General features: G+C 46.5%; 1 protein-coding gene and 1 long non-coding RNA gene across 2 annotated transcripts in view; both read right to left on the reverse strand.

The window, feature by feature from the left end:
* The window catches only part of PDE10A (phosphodiesterase 10A), a 222,857-nt gene that overhangs the window by 151,464 nt on the left and 45,868 nt on the right, over nucleotides 1-25,525 (reverse strand). The gene's annotated exons all lie outside the window — the stretch shown is intronic.
* LOC121146093 lies at nucleotides 20,345-21,966 on the reverse strand. Its single transcript, XR_005882146.1, has 2 exons — nucleotides 21,119-21,966; nucleotides 20,345-20,953 (listed from the first exon to the last, which is right to left on the reverse strand). It is a non-coding gene; the product is annotated as an uncharacterized LOC121146093 (long non-coding RNA).

A 25,525-nucleotide genomic window follows, 5' to 3' on the forward strand; every position in this document is an offset into this window, starting at 1 on the left:
TGCAAGTCCCGCAGGCAGCTCCCAGTCCCGCTTCCCGCTAACCCGCCTTCGACCCAGCAGGCAACGGCTGAAGCACGCAACTCCCTGCCACTTACGCAGGGACACAGATGGAATTCCTGATTCCTGGCTTCAACCTGGCCAATGTTGTTTCCACCATTTGGGGAGTGACACCACAGGTAGAAGACCTCTCTCTAGCCATTTCCATCATTTTGCCTTTCAAATAAGTGAATAAGCAACTTGTACAGAAACTAGTAAATTGCAAAAAAAAAAAAAAAAATCATGCTTACAGGACCTTTGGGTAACTCTCTTTTCACCCAAAGCACACCGTAACTCGTCTTTAAAACTAGAGCCTCATAATTATGATAAATTTCTGATAGAATCAGTTACAATCCACACCTGAACACAAATCAGCAAATCCCAGGGCCATTCCGAGCATACCCAGGTTCCTGTAAGCCTCTGGTGACAACATGTTTATCAACCAAAGATCCTTTCATGCATGTTCATGTCCCAAAATGACAGGAAAGCAGGATGAATATCGATTCCTGGATTATAACTGAATTTTAATGAACTTGAAAATTTGCACAAAGAATGAGTGTTGGAGATATCTCCAAACAGCAGTCATTCAGCAAATGTCTCATAGTCAGATGAATAAATGAATGAAGCCATAACACACGAGGGTGTTTTCATTACTTCTAACAGCTTTGCCATTTTGATCCTAACACACTCATATGAAGCCATCGGGGCAGCAGCCCAAGGTTCCAGGAGTCTTGCCATCTACCTTACCAGACAGTGAGAGAGACTCCTTTCTTCGCTTCTGTTGCCAGTTCTTGGCTAATAAGTACACAAACAGTGGAGGAGCACACGCCACAGAGTTCTGTTGGGAAACCTAAGAACGCAAGTCCTGGCCACAGACTAGAACAAGACGTTACATTCCACGCAGGCACCGGCACTGAGACGTTAAAAACGCGTCTGTGCCTACAGTCGCTATCGGCGATGGGTAATGTTATCTGAGTCAGAGTGAGGCCAGAGCGTCAGAACCGTCAAGTTCCCGTCACGGGGCGATTCTGAAGACGCCTTTCTAACTCGTGACTTTTGTCATCTTAACATGCCGAGATGCACTCTGAAAAGGCCACACTGCACCTGGCCGAACGGAGGAGAACTCCTCTTTGCAAGTATTTGGCACGTGCTCATCTGCTTTGCTGACCATGCTCATTCCCCGCGTGCACTTGAACTAGTGCTGGGAACCCTTGAGGTCTCTGTCCGCACGCCCCCACTGTCGCTGCCCGGGTTCAGCCTTTACCCGACCCTCACGTGCTAAGCTGTCTCGCACATCTCGGCCCACGCCTGCAACAGCTGCTGACTGCTGACAGTGAGGAAGCCAAGCCCCCAGCCATCAGCAAGGCTCGAGGAGGCGCAGACGCCTAACACGTTGGTCTGTTTCAGATGTGAGCCTGCCGCACAGAAGCTGCGAAGCCCAGACCTGCACTCATGTTTATGCATCAGAAACAAGGACTCAAAAATAAACATAGCGCTTCCACTTTCTAGAACACTTCATGTATGGTCTCCTGCAAAGCTGGAAACCGCCAATCCCCTGTCTCAATACTAAACCAGTGGATGGCCGAAGAATAGTGGCATTATTGTCCTGGCCTTTACAGAATCGTTTAATTTACAACATAAAATTTAATTGCTCAAGACAGACTCAGGATGCTCACAGGGGCATCACTTACAAAATCACTACAACACTTGAGATGTCATTGCCTCTGTTTCCTCATCTGGAAAAAAGAAATAAAAATAATATTTATACTTCATAGGATTGCTTGCCATTACTATCACTACCAATATAAAAATTAGCTTACACTTGGTCAGCAAGGCCTGACTCAATATGACACTGCTCACCAAAGTGGCCTCAGAAATTAACTCAAAAGTGAGGCTTCAATTCAATGGCAGTCCTGACTTTCCCAAGTGCTTCTCTGCTCCCGAAGTGACGACAAACAGACACTAAGCAGTCATGTTTCCAGACTTCTCATTCGATTCTACAAGGTTGTACGTACTTACTGTAACCCACAATTCTGTTAACCGTAAGCAACTGATGTGTGTGCCGAGACGAAACCCCTCCAGGCTGGGCTGAGAGCATAACCACTCCCTGACCTCTCTGGGCAGGTAACGCACTGAACTGCTCAGTCCTGAGGCCTTGCACTCCGATCCAGGCACGATGGGATCTACTTTCTGACAAGACAAAGTTACAGGCTCCGTGCTATCTTGCTTCCTTGGGATTTCACAGGCAGCTGTTAAACTCTTCAGCAGTTGTTCCACGGCCTGAGACGCTGCTCAGGCTTTTCACTGGAACACAGGTTTGGCCGCAGAGCAAATGCTGATGTCCAGTTTTCTTTGTTTTAATCAGTGGGGGGGAAAAAAACCACTTTGCAATATTATATACTGGTAGATTAGACTTAACAGTTCAATGTCACAAGTGTAATATTTCTGCTTAAGCGCCAGTATGTATGTTGAGATTCTCAGTGAACATCTGCCAGATGTTCCAGCTTGCTGGAAAGAAACTATTATTCCTCCTTCAGCTTTGCCACCTCCTCGCAGACGTGCCACAACCAATAACTGCAGGGCTGCTGACAGTACCACAGTTTCTTTATCTATCAGCTTTGAAATACACCTTGTATAAATTTTTACATATATTTCCTCACTAAAAGAAATACTAAGTGTGAAGCCTTTTAAGTGGCAACAAACATATCACAAAATATCACAAATAATGCATCACATACTTTTTTGCTAAAAACATTTTTGCCAAACAATTCAGAAATAATACTAAGCCATTTACACAGAAGGCAATCTGGCCTTCCGTCAAGAAAAGCAATAATTCAGAAACAAAACAAACAAACAAAAAGCCTCACCCAGACTGCTTTTCAGGCAGTGCTTTCCCACTGGCACAGGGCCAAGGCGCTACTTATCAGCCCTTTGACATCAGGGGAGGACTGCGTGCGTCAGGACCCCTGGCTCACGGCAATGGACCATGCGCTGCTTATCTTATCAGCTCACCGTGTGTGGCACTTCAGCCATCAGTGTGTGAACTGCAGGAAGGAAGGTGTGTGTAACTGTGTGGAGACAGGTTACAGTTACAGCTGAGCAGGGTTTAGCAACTTATTAACAAAACAACCTGTCCCATCTCACACTAGCTATAATGAATGGGCTTAGCCCAAACCCAACCTTAAAAGAAAGTGAGCTTTTTGGGTTTTTTTTTTTTTTTTTGAGTGCTCTAGCTATACAGGACAACTTATTCTCCTATTTATGCGAGTGAATGTCACAACTGTGATTTCAAAACAGTGATTCACCACATTTCATTAGAAAGGTTATAGGAAAAAAGCAAATTGTTTTTTAAAATAAAGGTCCTAATGATTCTACCATTAGCTTGGGGGAGGAAAAGGTTCTTGGGTGTTGGAAACAGCAGTGAAACTGGCCAACGTCCACATCTCTAAACAGGAGGAAGTGGACAGACCACCCTCCGCGGAGTGCAATAAGTCACGCCACACTAAGTGAGATTCCAAGAAGAAAAAAAAAAAAGATGCTGTCTGCTGAAAGCTACTTTATCCCAAAACAAATTATTTTAAAAACCTTGAGGTTAAAAATGATTTTAAAACAAATACAGAAACAACATACTTGCTAAGTGAAAACTAATTCCGTCAATAGAAAGCACAGATCTTGACTAGTAAGACTTTGATTCGTTAGTCTCCAGTCAAGCTGTACATTAAATAATTTTCCACTAAAAATGAGAGTGTCTGTATGCTATGACTTGCCACTATTCCAAACTGCTATACTTCAAAAACTACACTGGCACCATTTGCACAATCAATAAAACAATAATTTCTAATGTTGCATTACACCTTCTATTTGTTGTACCTTCATATTTGCCTCTTAAATTAGTAGATCCAATTAATTTGTATTCACAATATCCTCCACCTTAGTTGGAGACTCACAAATAAACAGAAAAAAAATTTTTCTCTTCTTCCCATGACAAACTCCCTGGTACCTCCTTCCTTCCGTTCCCACTGCGCCTCACCTGGGCCTCTGCCCACCCTCCGTCCCGTTAGCTCAGCGAGCTCCCTACCCAGCTCCTACTGCTTCCGGGCCTTGCTCATTCCGTCAGTCTGCAAACCGTCCTAAAGTCTTGCTATTAGATTTCAAACATGTTCACACTTTCCCCCGACTCTGAAACCGCCTCAGTCACAGCAGCAATGCTTCCTCGAAGCCTAGTAAAGCGGCCACACTTCCAATTTGTCTTCTTTGGCCATTAAAGCCCAGCCTTACTTCCATACCCTGCATGCTAATTCATGCACAACTCTGTACAGAGAACACTGACTTGTTAAAATGCCCAAATTGGTAGAGCTTTACAGGCCACCTCAATCCGCATCTTCCTTGGCCTCAGTAGAATCAGATACTGTTAGCCAACCCCTTATTTTCCTGGGGAAAATGAAAACTTTCCCAACAATACAGCAAAGATGCAGGCAGATAATCAATAATTCAGTTGCCTAAAGCAAACAATAAACAGGCCAACCACCTTATGAACTTTACAGAAATCCTCAAAAGCTATTACAAATAACCCATCTCGTATAAAATACTACAAACAGTGAAGCCTTTCCAACGACAGAGTGGGGCAGTTCACTATGGGGTTGAAATCCAAAGAAACATCAGTGTGTGACGAGCTCACCGATAATTTTAGCGATTTGGATCATTAAAGCACACAGGTACCAAACACTGACTTGCTGCCCATCTGTTCTAAACGCCTTTTGCTGACTTAGTTCCCTCTCTTCACCTGTGAGATGCTGGGATTTCTTCTTTGCTGTCCTAACACCACACTGTTTTCATTCAAAGTCTTCCCGATCCCCATCCCTCCCACTTTAACATCTCCGAGGGTGATTTCCATAGTCATGGCATTAGCTTCTAAGCAAAACAAAACAGAGGGTCAAACAGCAACCGGAAAGCCCCCAGCAGCACAATCCCAGAGCCCCCACGACTGTCCACGTCTCACTCTTCCGTGAGTCTGGGGTTCACCTCATCACCCTGCCCGCTTCAATCCACTCTCTCCTCAATCCCTAAATGCAAAGCAGCCAAGTTCCTCACCTATCCTCCCCGCCCCTGATGCCCACACAGGTCAATGTGTCCTTCTCCAGGGCTACTGCCACTGTTGCACATAACCACCGTTTTCCTTCAGTACAGATCACCACCTCCAGCTCAGAATGAATCCCCATTAGCTAAACCAGACATGGCTGCGATCTGTCTGTTGAGCTATCACATACTCTCCTGCCAGGTGCATGGCCAGCCCGTCACTGAGGTCCCCACCATGCCACCAGCACACTTTCAAGGAGTGTAAACAGAGGGATAACGTTGGCTCCTTAGGGATGCTATTCAGTCCCAGAGTTGTCCTACCTCAGGGTTTTTCCTCTTTGAAATGCCCTCATTGCTTAATGTCTCTCTTAAGCCCCAACAGGAGCATCAACTGGGGCAGCCAGAGGAACCAGGTTCTGATTGCTTACAGTCTTTCCTTTTGCAAGTCTCCTGATTCCCTCTTCACACCATGATCAAAGGGAAATTCCTGAAATCGGGGGGGGGGGGTCAGAGAGGATCCCTGAGCTAAAATATGTGACTTAGAGACTTTTGGTGGGAGTTGAGGATGGCAGGGAGGGACCCCGAGCCCCAGTCTATGCTCAAGCCCATGAGGCATATCCTGGTCAGCCTAGCATGTCAGGAAGCCAGGATCGCACCTTTGTCACCATACTCTGCAGCCACTCCATGTGCTGGGCAGACTTCAGACTGGGCTTCAGGGACTACAGTGCCCAACAGCAAACTCAGCATGCTGCCTGCAGGCTGCACGACCCAAGGCAGCCCACCTCTATCTGGGTGCCCACCCCAAGGACATGGACACCACAGCCACAGCAGCAGCGCTATCCATCTCCAGGTCCAGCCAGGCCACATCCACAACCTTGCCACCTGCTTCAGAACTCCAGGAAGAGGCACCCAGAACTACTAGGTATTAAGCCAATTCCTCACCTGAAGTATCGAAGCATCTCCACGCCCTGGCCCCAAACAACCTTCCCTTCCTGCTGTCCTCTGCCTCTTTCCTGTGGCTCACAACGTTATCGTGGAAACTGCGTGTGCACCTCAAGTCTTAACCACCAGATGCATTTGCCTTTTTCTGGAAGCACAAAGGATCAACCCTTTAGAAATTCAGAAACTACAGATGATGAAGAGAAGATATACATGGGTAGAAGTAAGGCTCTCAAAGAAAGTTCACGGGCATATTACGGATATTGCGTTTCAGTTACACACTGCAGGCTCTCGCTCTGCAGACAACTGAAAGTTCACAGGATATAACCTCAAAAAGATGTCTTCTTAGATATCTGTGCAAAGAGCTGCATTTCAAAACTCATGATATTCTCATGGAACGAACTGATTGAAGTTGGTCTTGCTCATCAGTCCACTATCTGCAGCAATGCAGACAAGAAGGGAAAGGAAATCCCATCTAGCTCCCTGCTAATGGGCCTGGGAAAGCAGACAAGGATGGCCCAAATCTCTAGGCTCCTGCCACACATGTGGGAGCCCCAGCTGGAGCTCTCAGGACTGGAGTTAGCCTGGGCCAGCCCTGACCCACTGCAACCACTTGAGGACTAAACTGATGGATGGAAGATATCTGTGTCCCCCAGCCCCTTCTCTCTGTAACTCTGCTCTTCAAATAAATAAGTTTTTAAAGAAAGAGAGAAAACACAACAGAGGACTAAAAGAATGATAGTTAAGTGGTAGACTGGCACAACTAAACGGCCGGAAAGATGCAAGGCGTTAGAAACAACGGTGAGACGCTCCCCACCCTCACTGTCTCTGCTCTCTTTCTCTCATAGTTCATATCTAGCCAATCTTGCAATTTCAAACAAAACAAAAAAAAAGCATCTAAATTCTGACCATGTCTCACTTTCACAAGAGCCTAGACCTTCATTGAAGCCATCATGATACATCTGACTTTCCCAACAGCCTAACTGGCTAACCTGCACTGACTTACCTACAGCCTTAAAAACCAAACAAAAGCGGATTTGTTCATTTGAAAATCAGAGCTACAGAGAAGGAGAAAAACAGATCTCCCATGCACTAGGTCACTCCCTAAATGGCCACAATGACCGGGGCTGGGCCAGACTAAAGCTCCTCCAGTTCTTGCACACAGATGGCAGAGGCCTAAGGACTTGGATCATTCCCTGCTGTTTTGCCCAGGTATATCAGCAGCAGGCAGGATGGGGAAGTGGAACAGTTAGGACATGAACCAGCACCTATCCGGGATGCTGATGCTGCAGGTGGTGGCTAAGCTCACCAAGCCACAGCACTAGCCTGTCTAGTCTTGCCTCCATGTAGCACATTATCACAACCTTAGATCACACAATGAAAGTCCAAGTCCTTACTCTAACTTACAAAGCGCTCTATGACTTGGCCTACGACCTGTCCAACCTCCTTGCACACCTCAGGCGTGCTTGTCCCAGGCATACAAAATGCCATCTCCATGAGAATTGTACACATTCAGCATTGCCATCTTCCAACGCCCAGGGACCCAAGCCCTGATCTTCCCTGTTCCATTCCAACTAAGCAAGCGTGTTTTCTACCATTCTAATGTTCCCATATCCTGTATAATTTACTCTTATTCACCTGTGAAATGTGTTTAGTAAACATTTAGATCAATGAATGTTTGAATAATTAAACCCAGTACTGGAGTCAGTAGGTAAACATGTGGAGGACCTCTGAAAATCCCAGAGCTGAGTCTAAAACATAAGAAATAAACAAGCGAGTTAGTGGTTTTGGAATTCCCAGACAGGGATCACAGCATGAGAAGACATGGGATGAAACGGGGCACGGGTGGAAATACGACTTCCATGTCAATGGGACTTAAATAAGAAGCAGAAAGGCAGAGAGCCAACGTGTAGATTACAGAAAACCTTCTATTCTAGCTCAAGTTGTGAGAATTTGAAAGCAAGCTAAGATTACAGGAGACAATTACTTTTAGGGAAAAAAAAAATAATGTCCACTCATGACAGTGAGGCTTCATTTAAGAGACATAAACCGCAGGATTTACTGATTAAACACTGCAGGGGCAGGAGTAAATGATAATGGTGGTGAATGAGCACCAGTTTTCATGCTTGGGTACGACCTAACTAGGTAGTAAGAAATAAGATGGAAAGTTCAATTTTGGATATGTTAAGTAAAATAAGTTTTAGCACATTAAGCTAAAAAAAATTTCTTTTTAGATTCATGATGGTAACATAGAGAGAAATTTGAGGTAAGAACCCTGTTAACTGATGCAATTATATCCTGACACAATTTCCTTCCAAATAAAATAAATAAAAATATTCCATTGTCAATTTGAATCTTCCAAATTGAGAATAATCTGCAGCACACAATACCAGCTGAAACACTGTTAGACCTCAATGAGACTCATGCTACGTGCTAAATGTTTATGTCCCTCCAGAACGCCTAAGCGGAAGATCTACTCGGTTGTAACAGTCGGAGCTGCGGTGTTTGGGGAGTCATGGTCTCAGGGCGGTGGAACCTTCATGCAAGCACCAGGTGCACTTCTCATCCACTCGCGCTCACAGTGAGAAGGCACCCATGTGCAGGGAGGCAGAAACCACATCAACTTCCATCTTAATCCTCCAAAACTGTGAGAAATAAATGTTTGCAGTGTAAGGCGACCACTCTGTGGCATGTTTCATGACTTCCCAGACTGCCTAAGACAGGAGGGATTCACATACTTCTTAACAGAAGAAACGAGATCATTTCTCACTACATGTTGCAGAAACATCTAAAAGTTGATGAATTTTGCTTTGATGAGGCTGATGAACAAATCTGCCGCATGCTACCTGGGCCGGTGATGAACTGATTCGATTTGACACAGAGGATTTGAATAGCTTACTTCTTGTGTCTTTCCTTTCAGCCAACACTGACCTGAAGGACAGGGCTTCCGGTTCTCGCTATCCCACTTACCTGATACATAAGTTTACACATAATACCACACACAATGAGTGTGCTCACCTCCCCCAACCTGCTACACACTCCTTCATCTATCCAAATAGCACCCAGTAACACGCTGGTTACCAGAAATCCAAGAATGACAAAAACATACAATCTGACCTCCACTTTCACTGTAGAGAAGCAATAACAGATCAACATCAGTAACGCCAGCTCGGCCTGACCCACCTACTTGCGGGGCCTTTGTGAAGCCTAAATAAACTGTAGACAGGCAACTGACACAGCAGTGATGACATCAGCTGGGAGGCTGCCACCCCTGTGCCAAACTTTGAGCCCCAGTCACCCCCACTTTAAATCCAGCTTCCTGATAAGGCACACACAAGGAGGCAACAGATCACAAAATATTGGGGTCCCTGCAAGCTATGTGGGACACGTGCAGTAAGTTCTGATTCCTGGCTTCAGGCTGGCCCAGCGCACCCACTGGTCACGTGAGGAGTGACAGAGTAGGTGGTAGATGTCTGTCTTCTGTCTCTCTCTTCCTCTCAAACAAAAGAAAATTATTTGTAAAAAACGTTTAGAGAAGTATGAAGCTCCAGCACAGAAATACTAATGTGTTACTGCACATGTTCACCACAACATCTCCAAATGTAGGCTGCCTGCTCATTCTGTTACTTGATAATGAACTTAATCAGGCCTCCAGAACTATAGTGCCAAGCAACAGAATATCAGTGAGTGAGGGCCGGCACTGTGACATAGTGACTTCAGCCTCAGATGCTGGGCATGACATTTGGGTGCCAGTTCATGTCATGGTTGCTCTAGTTCCCGTCCAGCTCTCGGTTAGTGTACCTGGGAACGCAGGAGAAAATGGCGTGAGTCTTTGGGCCCTTGGTACCTACACCAGTAACGTCCTAGATGGAGATCCAGGCTCCTGCCTTTGATCTGGCCCAGCCCTGACTCTGGCAGACGTTTGGAGAGTGAACGAGCAGGTGGAGTACTCTCAGCCTGCTTCCCCCTCTCCATCACTCAGCCTCTCAAATAAGCAAAATAAATCTTATACTTAAAGAAAAGTGAGCAAGTGAACTTCAGGAAAAACGCTGACTTATACTCAACATGAGGTTAAAAAAATACCAGCAACGGAAAATAAAAATTATATGAGGCAAGCTTAAATATGCAGAAACATATGTTTTACATTTTAAACAAAATCTTATGTCAATAACAACTTAATTAAAGGACTGCATTTCAAAATAAGTATATTTTCCTAAAAGGAAGCACAATTTTTTTTTAGGAAAAAAAATGAAATTTAAGTGGAAGACTGCTGAAAAAGAATAATGCGTATAAACACTGAACTCAGAAGAACAAGGTCACGTCTGCCCAAAGAAACACATGGATGCAAGTCACTGGGACAAAAAACAACAAACCCAACCAAAAAAACCCAACAACAACAACAACAAAAAACTTACTATGTTACTCTGGGTCTTTTTGCTGCTTTGTCTTCTTGCTTTCTTGCTTTTAATCTTAACACATACTGATTATTCTTTAAGATCTTTGATATTTTGACCTTTCCCCAACATATTTTCCTTTTCAAATTTGTACATAATGAAAAATTAAAGACAACTTGAAAATACAGAATGATTTCAACTTCAGCGCATTCTCCCCACCACAAACACACACACTTCATTTCCCTACGTGTTCTACGTACATCGCATCATGTAACAATTAACTCAGTGTGCTTCTGTAAATACAAACAACACTGCAAGTGGATCAACCACCAAGGACTCACCTCCACAACTGTGTGATGCGCGCAAAGCTTTTCTGAGCCAACCGCTTGTGTTACTGTGAGTAATATCTGCTTCCCACGTGCCGGGAGCTACTGTAATCCCCTTCCATGTATTAAATCACTTCATCTTAGAAACCACCCTAGGATAAGCTGTCAGTGTTCACCTCAATTTACAGAATGGGAAAAGACTAAGAGGCCACATAACAGACCACAGCTTACCAGCAAGGAAGCACCTGAACAGCCACACTGCCGTTCCTGTAGATAACCCATCTTCTAATAAGTCTCAACTCTGATTGCCTTTCACTTACAGGTAAGAGTTAGATGCTGTATAAACCTTTAAAAACGTGACTTCCAAAAAGATATCCACATCAAGCTCACACTACACAAGTGGTCCCTGACGGGAGGCACTGTGGCATCTCACTCAGCACTCCTGCTCAGGAACTTAGCACAATGAGCTGCAGCCAGGGACCCGTGTTCACAGAACTGGTCAGACCTGAAGCCACTGGCTGATGGAGCAGAACAGCTTGTGCAGACCCGACAAGGCATCCATCCGGCTGGGGAAGGCAGCACTCATTTCTACCTCCTAGTGTTGCCCTGCTGTCATCTTCACCTCCAGTCCCCACAGCCAATCCCCCTTCTGGTCCCAGCAAGAACTCTTCCTTTCAAAGGAGGAAGGTTTCCAATAGATTGTAGTCAGCAAGACTCCCCAGTCTCTTTGGGCTCCTTGTGCCTCTGAACCAATAGGCAAAGAAGAAAGTTATTGCACTGGTTGTGGTGTTCAACACTGAATGGCAAGAGGAACATTGAATTGCAACATTGAATTACTAGACCTGCAGCTTCAGGCCCAAATCCACCAGGCAATATCTCTGTTCCAACCAAAGGCAATCACAAAGCTCTGCCTGGCAGGCCTCCTGGACAAAACTCCCACCCCCACCCCAAGCCAGACTTGGTGTTCCACCATTTTCTGGAAGACATTTCAGTAACCGACTCAAGCTCTTCCAACCGGGCCCTCCACCCTCTGACATAGAGCTTCACTCTTGTACTAGGTGCCTCTTCTCAGTGGCCTGCATGCCGGGCCTCAGGTAAGACAGCTTTCCCCACTTACACCTCAGTCTTTTTTCATTTAAAGCACTTCCTGCAGCTAACAAATCCATCAAGAGGTGGGAGTCTGTGGTCTGGGATTCCTTGCCAGTGAAAGGATTCCCCCTCCGAGCCAAAGTACCTCATTCTCCTCCATGCATGTTCTTCCTGAGAAGACGACATGCTAAGGAGCCAGCATCAGTTGGTGTCTGTGGCTTGCGCTGCCCAGGAAGTGAACAAAGGCTTCATTCATACTCTTGGTCTGGCCTGTACGCTGTCCGACCACCTGTCCCTTTTGCGGCTTGTCAACTGCACAACGGAGGAAAGCAAGAGCACATCAACTCTGCCAACAATCCCTCAAGGCCTCTGGCCATTTCCATGCCCTGTGACTCAAGTGAATGAGAAAATAACCCACGGCTGGCAGGCCTGGGAGTGACCCAGCCCTTGAGGTGTTGGCTCCTGTACCGGCCAAGGACTGTGACCAGCTGAAGTGCTCCAGAACAAAAGGACTACGGATGGGCAGTACAAGCAGGTGGCTACCAAGACCAGTTGTGCCCATGGAGTCAGCTGTGAGAATGGGGACCGTGTCCCTAACACCTATTTATTTTTTTAAAAATATGAGTATGAGAAATTTTAAGCAAAAACCTTTGTTTTCTTCCCCATCAGCCAACATGTAATGTATTAATGAAACTTTACTTAGCTAACTTACCTTTACGTTACAGGATATCAATAATTTCTGCACCCATCCTCTCGTGGGGAAAGGCTTAGGACACTTACATCCTGTTCTATGAAATCTTACTTTATTGCCTTCTTTATTATGTGGAGACTGTGTATAACTTCAGAAGCAGTGTGTTAATGCCAAGCTGACAAGGTACAAACTCTGATAATTAGATTTATGTGTGAATTTCAGCAGTTAGTCAAACACCCATTAAAGAGTTGCTGTGAAGGCATTGTGCAGATGTCGTTAGACTTGTCCGGTCATTTGACTTAAGGTAAAATGGGTCCTGAGGCAGGACTGTGAACCTAGAAGCAGATGCTGCAGGACAGTGCCACAAGCTGAGCGAGGCCTGGAACCACCAGGAGCTGTGTGAGGCAAGGAGGGATCCTACCCTGGAAGCCCTCCAGGCCCAGCCCGGCCCCCCAGATCTCCAGAGGCAGAAGAGAACAGATACAAGCCTGGAGAGTGTGTAATAGCAGCCCTCGGAGATTACCACAGGCACTTAGTAGAAAAGCACAGGATGGGAGTTAGGTAAGGTGGGGAAGAAAGACGGAGATGGTCTACACTTCCATTAAGCCACTGCATACGTAACATGAGTCTCTAAAATCAAGTCCCTATTCACACACAAAAAGACAAGCTGCCTTCCCTCCTCCATCTCCAAATGCACAGATTCCAGAACTTTCTAGGACTTCCCCTCCTGTGCTGCCATTTCCTCCAGGCTCTGACCTAATTTGGCCAACGGTCACATCTCAGAAGCCAACTGATATTCTGAACAAAAAAGGCCTAAAAGAGGGAAATTTGATAACATCCAGAAGGGAAAATGGCAATGGAAATGTGAACTACAGTCCATACCGCAGAGTTGTAGCTTGCTGGAGAATCTAACTATTGGAGAAGTCGGGAAGCCAGGACAGCACACGGCACTTGATGCATTAACCGACTTTTGACAAGAAGCTTGGCTGGTCAACAACAACTGAAATACCAATCCTGATTTGAAACCCTACCTAAAAAACCATCCCTACTGTCCAGAGCAGTCTTTCTTACACGTCTGCAGTGTCTACTCTGGACAAAGCTGCCGAGCCAATCAAGACAGACTCTTGGACCTGAGTGTGGAGAATCGCACCACACACGAGGCAAGCAGCAGCACCTCTGCCATCTGCTCCTTGCACATGCCGTTTGCCTAGCCAGGGTCTGCAAGGTGGAAGGTCAGCACTGCAGTGAGAGCCATTCTAAAGCGGGGGGCTACGCCCGAGAAGATGGAACGTGAACTGGAGGACAGGAGATTTTGTCAGTGGGTTCTCTGTGTTGCCTGAGTCAGAAACAAAACAGGCACTCGGTAAACAGGAATCAGTAAGTTAACGCATGCAAAATAGGAGGAGGAAAGAAAAGTAGGATGAATGAGGGGAAGAACACAAACTTTTACAAACTCTTTGTGGGTAAAAGGGAATTAGATCAATACCGGGAGAAAACTGCAAACGGACACCCAGCTCTCAAACTCACATTTAACAGTTGCATTTCCATCCTTAGGAGCAACTCAAGGGAGACAAAATGAAACAAGTATGCAGGCTCCCCAATATTAAATTTGGATAAATCATTAGGTTGCAAAAGACTTCCAGTATTTATTCCCTAAGAAGACAAAGGATTTTCCCTTGTAATTCACTGTTTCATTTTATTGTCACTAGAAGGACTTAGAGAAAATGTAACCATTGTACAATTCGACAACTAAAACCGGGAAGAAACCTGCTTAGCAGCAGCGCAGAGCCCGTGCAGCGACTCAGGAAAGCGACTCAGCTCTGGGAAAGACACCTCTTCACAAACTTTCAAGAGGACTACACCCAGAGCCAAGGCTGGAGAGAGGGTGTGTTTTCGCAAAGCACCTCACAGCATACTTAGAAAAGATTCAGACTTCAAACCTTCTACTTTCCCGATACCACAGAAAACAGAAGGGATCGGGCCCTTCAGAAAGAACTGTTAGGAAAAAAAATACAAGGTATAATTTCACATGTATTCCAGGAAAGAGGAACAATTATGTTTGGCCTTTTAAGCTCCCATCTTGCAAACAACAGAGCTTGGACAGAGGTTAAAAGAAGCTAACCGCCTCAGCAAGGTCTCTGCTGAGAACACTGCTGACAGATGGCCTTCAGGCCCAGGCAGCACTCAGAGACCCAGCGACCATTTCACATCCTGACGCATCTTTCTCTATGCTTTGTTTGTTCTGTGTCATTCTTCTTAAAACTAACTGACTCAACTTCATTTTAACCATTATCAAATCATCTTCCAAAAATAACATGATAAATCTTTTTAAAAGGAAAAAGAATATAAATATAGATGAAAAATTATAAATATGGTATTAATAATAATATTGAGTAGAAGAGGAATGCACAACCCGTAGAGATGAACCAAAGTCATACAAACAGGCTCTAGAAGAAGCTAGACCTTCCTTCCAGAATTCAAGCTCAGCATACCAGTGGACTGGAAGTTCTCCCCAAATTCAGCATCTTGTAAGGCCTGACATAATACCTAACTGGTTGAAGGTCATCAGTGAATGCTAAAACCACTGAGAGGGTACTGGGAAACACAGTTCTAGTCTCAAAGGATCATTCCACAAACAACTCCTCAAGAAGGTACTACCCACCTTACAGTGCAGACATCCTCTGAACCTAGAGAGCAAACCGAGCAGCACCCGAGACAGAAACGACATTCTGTAATGCAGTGGGAATCTGTGCCAAGTCCCAGGACCACACACTCCCTGCCTCACCTGACAGAGAAGTGCACTGGCAGGAATGTCAGGTGACAGATCACGGGGTTAATGTTAGCTGCCATCCACAGCTAGGACACTGAAATGCTGAGAAATCGATGGCTTCCTCAAAGTCAAGTGTCTAGACTGGCAACACTTGGAGCCCCAGCCAAGTCCATCTGATTCTAAAACTCAGAGTCTTTGGACCTCTAAAGCTGAGGTCCAGTCACATAGAGATGACTGCTTTAAACTGCACGGCTCCTTCAGGGGCCGGCTCTGCAGCCTCCCTGTCCTACAGGTGGCCGTGGCTAACCTGCTTGTCTCTGCAGCAGTCTCTTATAAAACGCAAACTCACGTACTTCTCCACTCGAGATGCGCAACAGCACTTAGAAAAATGGGTCCAAGTCCTGGCTGCACGACAGACTCAAGAAACTCAGCTGCAGGAGAATTCCTGAACATGTCCACTCACACGCTGCCCTTGTCTATCTGGGACGCCGTAACGACAGAAGTACATCCTCCACAGTTCTCAGAACTCTGAGCTCTCAAACCAAGAGCACACAACAGACCAGCACACAGGCAGTGCCCTCTGCATGTTCTCACACGGCCAGGCAGCTGCGGCTCTTTTCTCCGGCCATGATCACCTCCAACATCCCACATGCTAACTCAAAAATAATCTGTTTCGAGTTGATTAGTAAGTATTAAAATGACTTCTGTAAAATACTAAAGGTGATCAAGTAAGAAGAGGAAAGGCTCCTTCAAGGCCAAGTAAAGCACTTGAGTCCCACACGCATCGCACAAAATACAAATCCATTTTAGAAACAGAATGGCTACATTACGTGTTTCCGTTAACACTTATCCAGATAGCTCAAGAGCCATGGACAAGATCTTAGCAATCTCAAGTTAAAGTGGATAAGAGAAAACTTTAATCATATCGGGTTTACTTACAGTTCTGGCTGTGTCCTTTCTAGGCCCTCAAGTCCCATTTTAATGGAATGGAATGTAAATAGAAGCTAACAGAAAAAAAAAAAAATAGCCAGTAAAGCCAGTGCTATGAAACACAAGAGGAAGTGATGGAGGCCCACTGTGCGTCACCGACAAGTGAGAGTCAGGTACAGCAGCTACCAGACAACAGGGACACTGCAATCCCCAGCCTTCTGCCGCTCCACGCCACAGGCCAGGCCACCAAACCACCCTAATTTCAGATCTTTCCCCATTTATATTTTTGTCTGGGAGAAGAAAAAAAAAACCTACGAGTTACCTTGTTATATCTTAAAATAACCTATACACCTTTTATCAATTACTTAATTGCATGTGAGAACGACAGGATTTGTTGCTGCAATATTTGAAAGAAAATTTCACTGCTTATGTTTAATTGCTGTTCTCCTCATTTCCCAATCTTGGAGGAGGCAACAAAGTACCATAAATATCAAAGATCGTCAAAGCAACCTTGATGAGTTGCACGTCAGGCACTGGTAATTAAATGCCAAAATTTTTTTTCAAACAGGGACAACATTTTTAGCAAGACGAGGTTTAAAAGTTTCCAAACTTAAGGCAATGATACATGAAAAGAAAAAAGGTGTATGTGTGTGTGTGTGCGCGTTGTGCGTGTGTGTGTGTGTGTGTGTGTGTGCACGCATTGTGTGTGTGTGTGTGTGTGTGTGTGGTCTCTTTTATACTCAGGGTCCAAACATCAGTCCTACTGTGTGCCTTTGGGCAACTAATCTCTCTTTCCTAAAGTTCACATCTATACAACGACAGAAATAATTGTACCAATCACAAATGGATTATCATGAGGAACAACATAAAACACGCAGATCTGTTCACAAACTGACAGACCGTGTGGCACGTGACTGCTTAACCAATAATAACTCCTCCTGTGGGAACAGACACAATCACTTTTCAAAGACAAAAGAATCTATCATTCTTACCAATTTTCAAATAAATCAGAAAAACTTGAAACTACCTAAACGAGAATGGAGAGTAAGAAAGCCTGCTTTTGCCGCCAGCTGGATGAGTGGCTGGGGTTGATGGGGTCAGACCCACGGCTCCCTTTGCACCACTTCACCCTGGAAGCCACCTCCCGCCCGCCGAGCCTCTCTCATGAACACTCCCCCTCCAGGGTCCACTTTCCACAGAGGCCGTAAAGCAGCCCTCCCCTCAGACGTCCAGGCTAGCCTTAACATGTGCTCAGGCATTCTCACACATGAACAGCACGGATCTCAAAAACATTTAACACCAGAATAAACACATCTTTTCATTCTATTTTTTCCCATGAACTTTCTGAAGCATCCTTATAATTCACAATCTTGGAACTGGCACACCACTGGACGACTATGGATGAATTTTCAAGGGGACAGTCAGAGTGAACGATACGCCAGCTCCTTCACTTCTGACAGTGTCCACGTGTGCAGCAGTGCGGAAAACAAAAGCCGACGATGCAAGTGAAGAAACAGAAGTCACCTGTGAGAGTGAAAGCTTCCTTACAGCACCCAACAAACCCTTCTCCAACACACCGTCCTGGACAAGTTCAACTCACTCCACGCGGCAGGGACGACTCTTCCCCTGCCCACAGGTGCTTTTTCTTCTCCAATTCTACATCTTTCTGATAATTCTCATTGCACTTTGGGTTTTGGTTTCCCCCATCGGTCTCCATGTGGACCTCCCAGAGTAATGAAAAGTTACAGGGGCCCTTGAAGCTACTGCTTCCATCACTTAACCCAGCCACATTAATTATGGTAATAGATGTGCCTCAGTTACATTCTGGCATCATTTTAAAAACAACAGCAAACCTCCTTCAAGAACCCCAGGGTTTTCAAACAGGCTCAGCAGAACAGCCATTGCACAGTAAGAGCTTAGCAAACATTTGCTACACCAGTGCCCTCCTCACCATATAATCTGGCCATTCCACAGTTAACCGTTAACTGCCAGCTCACAGGCAGGGGTGGGGCATGCTTTCCTGGCCAACAGTACAGAACTCGTGAGCAAGCCTTGCTGGTCTCTTCAGCTGCCTGACTCCTAGGCTTGGCACCAGTTGGACAGACTGTCCAGGGAACATGGATTTGCACCAATCCTTAGATTACTTTCAAGAGAGAAAGGTGACACACTGCTGGGGTCTTCCACTGCCCACCTCTCTCAGGCCAGGGATCCACCAACGGACCTCCAACAGATTCCAACTGCTGAAGGCCAAGTTCAAGCCCATTCTCTTCAGCACTGCTGACATCACAGCCCCACTCTTGAATCTTCACCTCACCACGCGTCGCGGTGGATCTCAAACCAAACGCTTCGTCAGCTCGCCGCCTGCTCCCCCGGTGAGAAGCTGACTTCTTGCACTCACTCACCTTCCCTTATCACAGTTCGGTGAACCACAGAAGACACGCTGGATGTCCGTGTGGCAGGCTGGGGCACGTGGCCAAGACAGCCCAGAGCCTTTCCAAGGTGCCGCCTGCTGCGTGGAGATGGAGGCTGGCAGGCGAGAGCAGCTAAGGAGCGACTGCCGGCCAAGGAGGCAATGAATGAGTTCTCTGGGAAGTGAGGTTTAAGAATCGGGAAGACTCAGTGTGAGGAGAAAACGGGCTGCCTTTTGAGTCTTGTCTGTATGTGTGCGTGTGTGTGCATGCATGTGTTAGGCTTGAGGAGACAGATGAAAAGATAACACATACAAGCTAACACACATGCACACACAGCACCTAGCCTCATGTGCTCTGCAGCTGCAGGACTGCCCAGTAGAGTCACCCTCTCTGCGGTGTGTCCTGTCAGTACCTCCCGGCATCCCCTGCCTCGCTCCATCCCACTCATCCATGCCCAGCCAACATATGGCAACCAGCTCCTCAGCAGACCTCCCCACTTTGTTCATGCAGCCTCTACGTATGGCCTTAGACTAGTCAAGTGAGTCCCTACCGCACCATGTGCAGTGCCTCCGAGGCCCGAGTATTCTAACATGACTGTCACAACTCCAACCAAAAGTCAGTCAGATGTGACTCCCACTCTGTTCGCTACGCTCCAGCCTCACAAATAGAATTCACTGTCTAAATATACCTGATTCTGAAAGCACTACTGGCCAAACCTAGTGCACAAACATGTGCGTGTGATTTCAGCATTTTTGCCCTCTAGTCAGGCAATGTGGTAATGCTAACATTCTGCTTCACAAAAACTCTATGTTAGACATAATTGCTAACATTTATTAATTGCGTGTCTTGGACTACACAGTAGCTCACATGGCATATAACCTTACAACAGCCCCATGAGGGGATAGGGGAAGAAGCTAACCCATACAAGAACCAGTAGACTCCAGTGCTCTGACTGCTCCGACCCTGCAATTCATTTGGCTTAGATCGTTATTTCAACGTTTCCTCTGGATGCTTCATCTTCTCCCACCAACATGTTTATATTGAGAACTAGCCAACAGAGAACTTCCTAGCCCCCTGAGCGTGTGTAAATCTTACCCAGGCAGATTGACTCTGATGGTCTGAGCTGTTCGTTTCTGTGCTCTTCGGTGCACGGAATACTCAGTGGGGTCTCCCACGCCCTTCTCTTTGGCTCAGGATAATTGATCATTACACTGCCTCTCCTCCAAGTCTCTAAATGAGAACAGTCCCAGAGCCAATGAGCCTTAACCACACTGCAGCGCCCAACCCAGGTCTACCCTGGGTGTATCATGATGCTCATACGCTACAGGACAGGAAGCGAAAGGAACAGAAGCTCCCATTTATAATTGGCATTTTTAAATACAAGAAGATCAAGATACAGTAGGCAGAAGCAGTTGGCATCGCATCTTGTCATCCGTGTGTTCATGTAGCCTTTTTACTCCCAGTTCTTGGTCCATTCATCTTTCCCCACTGCTGGCCTGCGTTCTCTGCAGCACCAATGAGACAGAGCCGTGTCGGAGATCACCCAGTGGCTCGCACTGGCTGGCAGGCAGGCTAGCCAACAGCAGAGTGAGTCCATCTACCTGCACCCAGCGTCAGCTCCCTGTCTCCTCTCTTTGGGCCTCCATCCCCCTCTGGCCCATCCCAGTCTCCGTCGATCTTTCTCACACTCCTTTCTCCACAGCATACTCTGGGATGGAGCAATCCCCATGGGAGTCAGCCCTAGGGAATAAACCTGTTTGCCTCTGCAGCCTAAGTGTTTCTGTCTCTCTCCGGGGAATTCCATTTTGATGGAACAGCTTCTCAGACAAATGCACCAGGACAGTGCCCTTCCAACGCGCACGTTCAGTCTGTGTAGAAACTGAGCAGGAACAATATTTCAGTGAAGGCCATCACACAGATGTTCCAACATGTGGATGTTGGAGGTCCAGCGCTCAAAATGGCCTGGGCATGATCCTGGTGATGATCACATGATCACATTTTTGGGAACTTTACCCAAGTGAGGTGCCTTTTGCTCTTCCCATATTAAGGCCACCAATACGAAGTACAGTCCAGGCCTCACAAAAATCCAGTGTCCCTACAGCATGTGCCAGTATCCCTACAGCATGTCCCAGTGTCCCTACAGCCTGTCCCAGTGTCCATACAGCCTCTCCCAGTATCCCGACAGCCTGTCCCAGTGTCCTTACAGCCTGTCCCAGTGCCCCTACAGCCTGTCCCAGTGTTCCTACTGCATATCCCAGTGTCCATACAGCATGTCCCAGTGTCCCTACAACCTGTCCCAGTGTCCATACAGCATGTCCCAGTGTTCCTACAGCCTGTCTCAGTGTCCTTACAGCCTCTCCCAGTGTCCTTACAGCCTCTCCCAGTGTTCCTACTGCATATCCCAGTGTCCTTACAACCTATCCCAGTGTCCCTACAGCCTGCCCCAGTGTTCCTACAGCCTGTCCTAGTGTCCTTACAGCCTGTCCCAGTGTCCCTACAGCCTGTCCTAGTGTCCTTACAGCCTGTCCCAGTGTTGCGAGAGCCTGGCCCAGTGTCCCTACAGCCTGTCCCAGCGTCCCTACAGCATGTCTCAGTGTCCCTATAGCATGTCCCGAGGCTGGTCATCTTCCTGACTCTAGCCTAGCTCATGTTACATTTTCCTTATGTTATTAAAACAGCAGAATTTGTTTTCTTTCCAAAATGAATACAAAATTAGGTTAAATTTAAGAAAAAGAATATACAACGGGGGAGCCCAATTCCAATTTTAAAAGAACAAAATAGTCACAAACAATACACTGTCTGTAGCATCTCTATGGTTGAACATCCAGGACACGCACTACTAAGTCAGGTCATGGCAGAGCCACGTCAAGGAAGTCCTGTCCAGACGGAGAGGCTTATTACGGCCCGTGCGACTCCCTAAAACTCACCGCTGCTTGCCATAGTTCAGCGGTTTGCTTCAGCGACACAATGGTCAAGGCAGCAGTAACCTGCAAGCTAGAAGTAGCTAAAACAGGAACCCAGACACACAACAAGGACACTTCCAACACCTCACACTGTAGCCGAAATGCATTTGCACAAAACAGGAAACCATCACAGAATCATCAGTAACCCAGGGAATCTTCCAGAAAGGACCTGGTCCTTAAGGTTCCCAGCACGCAACCAACCCCTCCCAGTGGGTGGGCACTGGCAAAGGGGCACCAGGCAGCACAGCGCAGCGTCGTGGCTGCACTGCAGCTGTTGGCACACCTGGACACAGAAGCAAGGCTAGAAAGATGAGAAACAAGGCCAAGTCAGGCTGGGTGTGCTCTCTGAAGAGGCCGGGTTTTGTTTTAATAATCACAAAGAACTGGCTACAATGTAAACGTGTATGCACTAAGGAAAAGATAACAAAAAGGTGCCTTGAGCAAACTACCGCACGACCTCTCCATCAGCTGACGCAGCTAACGAAGCCACATGCATAAATAACTGCAGCGACTCCCTCGTCCGAGTCCCCCTTCTCAGGCGACGCTTTCTAGGAGCCGTGACAAAGGCAACGGTCCTGACAGATACCTGCACCAAGTGTTGCTAGCAAAACAAAGAACTGGAGCCAGTGCATCGTCCTCCACCACCCAACAGAAACCAGACTCCTGCCTGGCTCTCTTCTGGCCGGTTGTTCTGTAACCTTCGCAGTAGTTTTAACAGTGCAGTTACTGCTCATGTCCCCTAGCTCTTACTCACAGTGTGCAGTAAAGCACTGAGAAGCCATTAGATCCCGATGACAAGACTGCATCTGGCACGCTGCAGACCCGCGGTAAACGCTTCCCGAAGGGAATCGGTGCCTTTCGAGTCCCAGTCCTGCTTCAATCAGACACCTTGCAATACTTCACTCCAGGTCAGATCCTTGTCCTGAATGCTGCAACCAACTGGCTGACATGACCACGAGCTACCTTAAAAACCACATGCACAGAAGGGTGTCTTCCAACAGACATTTGTGCTGTCAAAAGTACACAGACAGATTCATAAGAATGCAGTTAGCTATTAGAAGTTTAAAGAAATAATCAAAAAAAACTCTAAATGGAACGAGACACCCTTTTACAATAGTGGGTAAAGTGGATCTAGTGCTGTGCATTCAAGTGAGGAAAGAGAAGGCTGCTCATGATACTAAATCAAGCTAGAAAAGGGTCACTTTTAAGATAAGCATCACATGTATGTGATTTTAAATTGCCTATACTTAGATATATCACAAAACTTAACAAGATCACATATGGGCAGTAAAATGTCTCCCGTTGGAAATTGTTCTTATGATGAGACAGACATCTCCCACCTATTGGTTCATTTCCCAAATGCCCACACCAGCAGAGGTGGGCCAGCCTGAAGCCAGGAGCCAGGATCTCACCCCGGAGCCCAACGTGTGTGACCAGAGTTATGGAGGCTGCCTCCCTGGTGGGCCTCAACAGAAATACAGAACTGGGAGCAAAGCCAGGCTGCAAACCCAGGCACTCTGCCAGGGCACGTGAGCAGGTTAACTGCCCCACCAAGTACCCCACCCTATACTGAGCTCTCTAAGTGAATGATCACCACACAGAAACGTTCAGAGGGAAAAAGAAAAAAACACCTTTATTTGCACCTTCAGTCTTAACTACAAACGTCTTCCCAGTCACTGTGCGCTCCTCTGAGCCCTGCCCCCTTTTCACTCACTCCTGAAACTTCACACAGGACTACACTGCCACCAACCTCCACTCCTTACCCACCGACTTCTGCCCTTCTTCTTCCAGTCACTTCTCTCCCTCCCCAGGAATCTCACAGCTGCTTTCCTTCCTCTCCTCCAGCCCCTGTCCCTGCTTCTGTGCACAGTCCTGCGTGGCTCAGCCCAGGGTGCCCAGCCGGGGCATCTCCCACTAGTCTAACTGCAGTACTGCACATTTTTCTGACAACAAACTTCTGCTAGTTTCTCAGATGTGTCACAATCCCATGCTATTTCCTTCATCCTGGTATGTACCTCCCTTTCCTAGACAGCATATCAGGGCACTTCTGGGAAGGATTCAAGGCAAACGCAGTCACCTCCGTAAAGCTTTCCTGTTCTCATACCTTGCACCCTTTCTCCTTCCTCTGTGGTCTACGGAAACACAGCACTTACTGTGTATTGCTGAGTGTCCACAGCTTCCCTGCTAATGGCATTTGAGAAAGGCATATAACTCACAAACTGAAGTTTTTCCAACTCTAAGATCAGAAAACAGAACGAAGAAAGCATGCAAATCAGGCAAGAGACCCTAGGACCATTCTCCAGGACCAACAAAAGGGGCAGATTTTTCTTAGAAACTTTGGCTTGGGTCCACAACGCTGGCCCGATCTTCACTGACACATCACTGAACCTGCTGTCATAGGCTCCCTTCTCCCTGGGAGAGCCTTATTTCACAGGGACTCTTCTGACTCGTCTGTTGATCCTCAGCCCCAGCACAGAGCTAGGCAAGCAGCAGCTTCTCATGGATTTCCATGGAGTGACACAGCCAAGCAAGTCGTGGAAAGCATTCATCATTTGGGTCATGGGCCCCCAAGTCACACAACATGACTCAACAAATTATTCCCATTACCAGCAGAAGAGAGAACATAAATAAAGCACCTTGCACAAACCCTAGAACAAAGTACATCCTTAAAAAAGCTACCCACAGTTACAAAAACAACAAAGAGAATCATAAGCAGGTCAGTCAGTAAGGACTGAAGCCATCGGGCTGTCCGAGAGACTCAGCACCAAAACACCAAGGATTTACGGTTTGCTCTCTATCCACACCTGCAGAAATCCCATGACTTCTTCTCACTCATGAATCCCAGATGAAATATGGAGAATGGCCCCCAAGACCTTATCAGGCACAGGGCAGTGAAGAAAGGTCCCTGGTCATTAAAGGCAGCCACTGTGAAACAACACACACCATCTCTCAAGCATGATCAGGCCCTTGACAAGCATGGTACTCAGCAGAAACACAAACAAAAAGCTGGCATCACTGAAGGCATCTTAAAAGTAGGTTAACTGTCTACCAGGTGCAGCAAGCAGGAGAAAGGCTTAGGCAAAAATAAAACCGCACACAGATGTCCACAGGAGGAGGCTCGGGGCAGGTGTGGGGAAAGCATCTAAGGCCAGGATGGCTGCAGTGTGGCCGGTACCCAGGCTGGGGAGGGTCAGGGCATGAGAGCCTTGATGTGAGCATGAGGCTGCGAGGAAGAGCAACATGTGAAACATAACAGGGCCACTCCGCCATCAACCACCAGGAAGGAAGCAGACTTCTATCCTGATGTTACCTTGTCTGAATCATGCTCCTGTTTTATCTGTCACCTGATTTTGTAACTTGAAAATAGCAAAACACATTTTTTTTGAAGTGGTGGAGAAACACCATACTTAACTTTTCGAAAGCCACTGGCTGCAGGACCTGAAGGAGCAGATGTACACACCCAGGCTCCAGGAAGGACAGGTGTCACCTCTGTGTAACAACCACCTCATGTCTGTCTTCAATTCAGACAGCGAAGACCTAAGTGTAGCTACTTAGTTAATGGTTTCAAAGACTAAATCTAGGCAGACTGAGGATGAAGAAGTTCATGTTTAAAAAAAAAAAAAAGTGTCTCCAATTGAGTTTGGTGACATTTTCTAACAAAATATTTTTCAGAGTAGTTCTTTTCTTGGGTATGAAAGCCAGCATACATTCATCTTTGTAGCATAAAATATATAAGGGCCTGTATGATGACTCAATTGGCTAATCCTCAAACACTGGGATCCCATATGGGCACCAGTTCACTTCCTGGCCATTCCACTTCCCATCCTGCTTATTATCCCGGGAAAGCAGTAGAGGAAGGCCTGGAGACTTGGGACCCTACGCTTGTGTGGGAGACCAGGA

This window comes from Ochotona curzoniae, unplaced genomic scaffold, assembly GCF_017591425.1.
Source record: "Ochotona curzoniae isolate NIBS_2020 unplaced genomic scaffold, NIBS_Ocur_1.0 scaffold_3890, whole genome shotgun sequence".
In the NCBI taxonomy this organism is placed as follows: Eukaryota; Metazoa; Chordata; class Mammalia; order Lagomorpha; family Ochotonidae; genus Ochotona; species Ochotona curzoniae.